Source organism: Vigna radiata, chromosome 6, assembly GCF_000741045.1.
Source record: "Vigna radiata var. radiata cultivar VC1973A chromosome 6, Vradiata_ver6, whole genome shotgun sequence".
NCBI classification, from domain to species: domain Eukaryota; kingdom Viridiplantae; phylum Streptophyta; class Magnoliopsida; order Fabales; family Fabaceae; genus Vigna; species Vigna radiata.
In genome coordinates this window covers 20,097,983-20,105,980 of record NC_028356.1, presented here as the reverse complement: position 1 = coordinate 20,105,980, position 7,998 = coordinate 20,097,983, and positions in this window count along the sequence as shown.

The window sequence follows — 7,998 nt, the reverse complement described above, 5'->3', positions numbered from 1 at the left end:
AATCGATTATCACTTACAATAATCGATTATTAAGTGTACAATTTCAAAAATAGAGCCGTTACAACGGCTATAAACCACTATAAATGGCCATAAACGAATAGTTTTTCATTTTTTTTTATAAACAACCCCTCACAATTGATTAACAACCACCCTTTAGCACTCAAATCTCTGTCCAACTCATTTTGCACTAGATTTCACTCTTTCCTCTCATCACTCTTCACACATCCCATCCTTCTCATCTTGCCATGGTTGACTCAAGACGACCATGCCGACGAACTATTGGAGCCTCTTCATCAAGATCCAGAGCTTCTAGCCCTGCATCCATTGAGGGATGGATCTCTGATTCCGAAAAACATGGAGAATTTACTCACTTTTGGCAAGAACGTCGCATCATGGTAGTAAAATTCATCCGTCTAAATTTCTACCGATTTTATGGTTTCCAATTCCCAGAACTATTTAGAGCTCAAACTCTAACTCATCTTATAGAACAAAAAGGGTGTATTGATAACGGTTGAATATATCGTTATCTGTGATTTAATTTTGATACTAAATGCACCCTTTTTTACTTAGAAACTTGCTTTAACTCATGTTTTTGCTTTAGTTTTGTGAATAAGAGAATTGGGGTTATACTTAATGATTTTATTACTAAATTCCCTTAATTTTGTAGGCTAATGGAGTGATTTGGAATAGGATTCAAAGTATGAAGGAGTCAAAACTCAAGGAGTGAGCAGAACTGCAGAAAAAGAGAAAATACGATGTGCTGAAAAAATCCAACCAAGCTGAGCGCCCCTTTTAGGGGGGTTGAGCGCCAGAAGTTGTTGTCCAAAGCTTGGGCACCCTTTTAGGGGTGCTGAGCGCCAGAATTCGTACCGCAGCACGCTTGGGCACCCTTTCAGGGGTGCTGAGCGCCAATACTTGCGGTTTCACGCCTGGGCCCCTAAGTTGAGGCACTGAGCACCAACGACGTGGGCTTTGACCTATTTTATGTTATTTTTATGATCTATTTAAGACCCAGATGCCCTAAGGTTTATACCTTTTGAAGGGTTGAGCATAGAAATTTTTCACCCCTTTAGGGGCAGATTTAGGGATGTGAGAGCTCTCCTATTCTCTTTCTAGGTTTCTATCTTCATTCCATTCCATTGTATACCTAGCTTTTCTATGACGGTGGAAAACTAATCTCATTTGTTATTGGGGAAGATGTAACCTCTAAACTCTCTTGTATTTGAATTGATTCTTATTATATATGTTTCTTTCATTAATTGTTAGGCTTTTTCCTCTATACTCTATGCATTGCTTTGTTTAACTCATTCATAGCATGATAATTGATTTCGTTGATATGGACACATTCGGGGGAATCTAGATCTGGGGAATCTCTCCGAAAAGCAGTATTACCTAGGGATAGGGATATGAGTTTTGGTTGCCTTAAGCTTCTGTGCGTATGTAATGCAAAATTAATTGCTAGGGAGACAAGACATTGTAAACTAGTAATTAAGGATAGGTTTTCTTTGCCGAGACATCGAGTTTTAAGTAAATTAGAAAGTGGCATTAACATTAATGAAGAAGAAGAATTCGTGTATGCATGAGAGTGATTAGGTGAAATTTAAACCTTAATAACATTATCATCTCATATTATCAACTTCAGCCATTCATTCTAATGTTTATCCTCAATTGATCAAACTGCATTCATGTTTATTTTTCTGCAATTGCATTCAAACACCAACAATTGTTTTCAGTCTTAATTGGTTAACAAAAGCACAACTATTTAGTGTCGTGAGTCTATTGGGAAACTATACTTGGCCTTACCATTTTATATTACTTGTACGATTTGGTACACTTGTCGATTCATTAACAAGTTTTTGACTCCGTTGTTGGGGATTAAAAATTTTGTTTAACATGTATATACCCTGAATTCATCAGAGTGTTCTATTTCAACCTATAGTACAACGATGGAATCGTCACTACCAAGGTAAAAGGAGTTCCAATTATTCTAGATGATGACATTTGGACAAATGTAGCACAACTCACCATTTGGGATAATACTGTGAAAGTTCATCTTGGGGTGCCAGATTTCAACCGTCTCATTGCCTTCTAATCCTTTCTCAGACATCCTTAACAACAAACAAATTGTCATCAATTACTGGTGGGCGGATTCAAGGTTGAAGAACGCTTAATCCATTATCTAATTGTGTGGCTTTTATGCCCCCGCCCCACAAATCATGCTTAGTGTTCTGAGTAGGATCTTCTTCTTCTGTATGGGATTTTAAATCACATACACATTGATTGACCTGCACTCATCTCAAAACACTATGTTGAAGGATAAAAAGTATCATGCCTATCATCTTCCTTATGCACTCCTTATTTATAGAATTCTTGAATACAAAGGAGTGCATGTAGAAGGAGAGTTCACTCAATCCATCAACGCAATTAGTACTAAAATTGGGGAAACCACTTTTCGACAGATGAGATTGGTTGCTCATGGGCATGTGATCATTCACAAGGATGACGATCACCAACATGTTGAAGATGATGATATGGATACTTGATAACAATTGATTTTACCGTTATCTGTGATGCAATTTTGAAACTAAATAAACTCTTTTTGACTTAAAAACTTGCTTAATCTCTTGTTCTTAGTTGAATTGTTTTAATAAGTGAATCGAGGTTATACTTAATTATTTTTATCATTAATTCCCTCAAATATGTAGGTTTTTGGTATGTTATTTTGAAAGAGGAGCAAATTACCAAGGAATTGGAACCCAGGAGGGACAACGAAAGCATCATAATAGAAGGCTTCAGGGCGCCTGCTTGTCCTCTAAGGGGCGCTGAGCGCCAGAAGTTGCACCGCACGCCTGCTTGCCCTGCAAGGGGCACTGAGCGCTAGCAGAAAGGATCACAGCTCACCTGCTTGCCCCCACTTAGGACGTTGAGCGCTTGCGGTTAGGGTTTTTTGCTGATTTGTTCTATTTAAGCCTAAGTTGCGAAGGGTTAAAAGTCTTTGGTTGTTTGGAGGCGCAATTCACTTAGAAGAGAGCTTGAAGGGCTACTAGGGTTTGTGGGAACACTTCCTTCTTCCTTTTTGGGTTCTTCTTCTTCTTCCATGGTCATTTTGTAAGCTTTAAGGCTATCCATGACAATGAAGAGCCAAACCCATCTTGTTGGGATTAGCTGTAACTGTTAACACCCTAGCAAGTATACCAGATCGTACCAAGTAATAATAGACAGTAAGTCCGAATATCGTTTCCCAAGGGACTCTTAGGCTTAATCGTTTATGTGAATTGATTTCTTAAGACTTGACAAAGAATGAATTTAGAGTTTGTAATGCAAAAACTAAAATAAACATGCAAATGCAAAAGCTTGATCAATTGATAGATAAAGATATGGATGAATGGTGTTGTTGAAAATCTGTGCAAAGTCTTCAGTCTTAATCGATTCAATCAATAATGAAGTCGACTTAGGACTAGCAGATTTGCCACACAATGTAAGTTCATCAAAGTGCATGTGGTTTTCCTTTCTAAAACATATGCAATGCAATCACAACAAATGTAACATATATATCAAAATAGTGAATATGCATTCATATATTAAGATCAACACAAAACATGTTCAAAAGATATCAATCAATAACCAATAAAACATGTAACACATAACAAGACATGTGTTATTAATAATGTGTTGTCATCATCAAAAACAGATTGAATAAAGCACTGTGAGATTAAGGTTAGCTAAACTACTGCTTCCCTTATCAACAATCTCAACAGAAATCCCTCAGTCCTTCGCCTTTCTCCTGGTGGATTTTAGTCAGCTCCATGTACGTAAGATTTTGCATCTTATTGGAGGCGAACTGTCGCTCAAACTTGCATCTCAAAGTCACAAAACTATCAATGGTTCTGGGACGAAGAGAATGAAACCACGCCAAAGTCTCTCCTTTAACCGACAGGGAAAAAACCCTGCACCAAACCCTCTCATTGGGTGAATAAATTGTCATGGCATCCACAAACGACCTCAGCTCAGATGCTCCTCCAGATCCCCTGATCCATCATACTTATCAAGAGTTGGGAGCATCCTCTCTGGCATTTGCTCCTCCATGTTTATTGTTGTGAAGGGGTGAAACGTCCTTTCCCGAACGACATTAACCAGGCAGACTTGGGGGCTGCTGGAATTGTTCTCCTCCTGATCAGAACCCTCTTGATAAGTTTCAGGAAATTCCATTATGGGAGTCCGAGTGGGTGCTACCGACTGCTGATTCGACGGGGCCTCCGCCCCGCATCACAGTTCCTCAGGGTTGCATCCCATTCAACCCTCAAGGTCGCCATTTCCTCCTACATGGCCTCCATCCTCCTCTGCATCTCTTGCATTAGTACTAACGAGTCCTGCGATTCCATCCTTATGGTCTCGCTAGGGTGCCTTCAAACAAAAAGTCTTCGGTCCCATGATGGGCGTCAAAATGTTCCTGCTAAAATGGGACGAGGGTAACTGATGGAAACCCATTGAGGGCATTCCATTCAAAGGAGTATCAACTAAAGCTAAGGCTAAGAAAGGGAAGTGAAGAAGGACTTTTAAAAGCTCTTTCTTGATTTTCTTTTCCTAAGTCTTAGAAGGATTCTCTTTAATATGTTTATATGTGTTTTGTAGGTCTAATAAAGCTAGGAGATCATGGATCAACTAGATGACTTAACATGGACCAAACCAACCCAAGAAGAAGGATAAAGAAGCCATTTTACACAAAGGGAGAGGGTGAGCTTAGTAATGAAGGAGTTGCATCATGAAAACACATAACTTTCACGTTGGTGTTAGTCTGTTGCAACGTCACAAGCAAATGATACGTGATTTGGCTGAAGCATTTGTTGCACCTCCATCGTTGCCATCTGCATCATTAATAGTATAGGTCTTCCACTATAAATATGAGATGTATTGGCATATGAAATCACTTTTGGATGTAATGAAATGCTGCAGAATTGCTTGCTCAGCCTCTTATATCCCTTAGTCACCTCTGAATTTGGAATTCAGATACTTTCCTCTAGCTTCTTTCCTTAGTAGGAAGGCCGTCTAAGCTTGGAGGCATCATACACACACCACACCTTCATCCAAACTTTCATCAAACACCTTCTATGAATCATCCATTTCACTGCACCAATTCCCATTCCGCTGCATCTCTGTTTTGGAGCTTCTTCTTGCGTGCTTTATGCTAGGATAGGATTCCATCAAGTGGTATCTAGAGCCTAGGACGTCCACGCATCAATAGATAAGTGTTTTCTCCAATTTTCTACTCCATTTTCATTCTACTTGTGCTGTTCTATTTTCTATCCACTGTTGTCTCTGTTTCATCTATTTTCTTTGCTGTTTTGAGTTTTAATTGTGTTTCCAGTTGCTGTCTTCATGTTTCCAGTGTGTGAGCATGTTTGTTTTTCATTTTAAACGGTGAATTCATTTTATTTGAGTCAATTCCAGCTTGAATTTGTAATTCCTGTACTGTCACACGGTCATGTGCATTTTATAAGTGCAGTTTTAATTCTGTTCTGTTTGGTTTTCATCTCTACCAGTTGTGTTTTCATTTTTGCTTCATTTCAAGTGCTAAACAAGCTGTATATATACCAAATAAGGCAATGAAGACTAGATCTAGCCTTGGTAATACAAGCTAAAGCACCAAAAACAAATCTGTTGTGATTTCCGTTTGCAATTCTGCTGCAGAATTTAATTTCTGATTTGCAAACTTTGAAACTGTTTTTCAGTTGAATTCCTTGATTCTGAAGCTTAGTACAACATTTTTTAATGTTGTTAAATATGTCTTAAGGTNTAGCAAGCCAGAACAAGCAATGGAATGCAATATGAATAGCTTGGTTGCTTAAAATCCTTAAGAATTTCACTGTTTCAGCTTTGGAAATCTGGTTTTTCACCGTACCAATTTCATTGAATGGTCCATTCTGATTTAGTCATACTAAGCACTGTAATTCTAGCTTAGTTCTGTGTAATGACACTTCCTTGAGTCATTTTCTTTGTTGTCCAGCCGTTGATTCCATGGAAAACTGATTTTGGGTGGTTTCTTGATGTATTTTGCTGCATAATTTGGGTATAGTAAGGGTGATTTTCGGATCTTGCTATTTCTGTACCTTTGGAAAGCTTGAGCAAGTCTATTTTGATGATTGAAAGTTGCTCATACTGTTCATTTAGTCCAAATTTAGCTTATATGCTGAATTACATTTTGAACCAACATCTTTTGAGTTAAAAATGGAAGTGAACCAGTGATTTTGAGTTACAATCAGTTTCTGAGTTGTTTAAGATTTTAACATGCTTAAAATCATCAAGAAAAGTTGTTTAGTTAGTCACATGAGTTGTTGAATCACTTCCACTTGCTTTTGTGTTCAAAACCACCATTTCAGTCCACTTTTGTTGTGCAGAATACACTTCCAGCCACTGTTTTTGGTATTTTTACTCAAAATCATTTCTGGATTGTGGAATAAGCTGGTTCAATGTTTAAAAATGATATTAAATGATCAAAAGAAGTATAATACAGTGGTAAAAAGCATATAGAACCTTGCAATCCAGATTAGAAGCCCAGAAATTCAAGAACTCAAAAGCTGAAATTCATTGGGGCATTTTATCAAACACCTTTGCAAAATATCAAATAGTTTGGGTCTGGACTTGGTTTAATCTGTGATTTTGATTTCCTTGCTTTCTTAATTTGTTCTAGCACCTTTCTTAGGATCCATTTGAGTGCCTACTTCTGTTCTAAACCTATTTTATTGCTTTTAAGCTTTTTTGGCCTCTTAAATTGTCCAATTCAAGTCAAATTTTGGTGTTGAAACCAGTGCAAATTTCTAATCTGTTTGGTGACTGTTTTGGATGATTTCAATGGTTTTGTGAAGTCTAATTGGTGCATTCAAGTTGCAGAACCCTTTCCCTACCAAGGTAGCATCTTAGGAAGTGGAGAGGAACCTGAATTTTGGAATTCAAGTGTGCTGTCCAGCAAGCATAATTTTCATTTTTCAGCAGCATAAAACACTGAAATTTTGGCAACTTCACTACCCAAATTTTGNGATACAAGNNAAACAGTTGAGTGTTGGTGAGATTGAGTGTATATCATCCAAAAGAAACTTGCTAGTGGAGTGAAAATAACCTGAAACAGTCCAAGAAGTGAGATTTGAGTGGCTGCACCTAAAAGCCAAGTTACCTTTGTTGAGAAAATGAGTGATCAGTTTTAAGCTGCTACAATTCTTATTATATTGGTTACTGTCACTGCATCTAACCCTCTTCTATTTGATGATTAAGTTGATTCAGGCAATTGTGAAGCTGAACAAAAGGATAATCTTCAAGGACTGCAGCAGTGCAGCAACATTCTGACAAATCCAAATACCACTGAACTGAACTCTGTATAGCTGATTAAAATCTGATTTTAAGAAGCTTTGTTTCAATCAATGTGCTGAACTTATTCTCATTAGCCTAACACTGTTTGATCAGTTTGGCAAAATCATAAACTACACTGAACCAAATTTTTCGAAGTAACCACTGCACTAATTCATTGTTGTATCTGCTGGATTATGATATGTTGCAGATGTGCAAAATTAATTGGGAACTACTTGTATAAGCCAACAACCATAGTTTCATAAGATCTTTGAGCTAGGCAACGTGCAGATCCTCAAGCCTACATTTGATTGCAAATCAATTGTTGAATACAAATTGTTCCATAGTAGAAAACAAGTTCTACAGTAGCCAGTTCTAGTCTTCAAGATTGAAACAGCAATGTATAAGAGTTGAATGATCAAAACAAGCAAGGATGCAGCTGGACAAGTTCAAGCAGTGCACATATGGAGCAGCAGAGTATTGTGGCTTGATCTTTTGGAGTTTTGAATGTGTAGTCTGTTTTAGATTTAGTTTCCTTTGTTTTCTTGTAAAAGGCCATTAAGACCAAGTGTTGGAAGAGTCCTTGGTGCTCTCTCCAATCTTGGCAATTTTCTTTACTTGCATTGCTAGTAGATGGTGAGTGTGTCTTGTTAGCCAAAA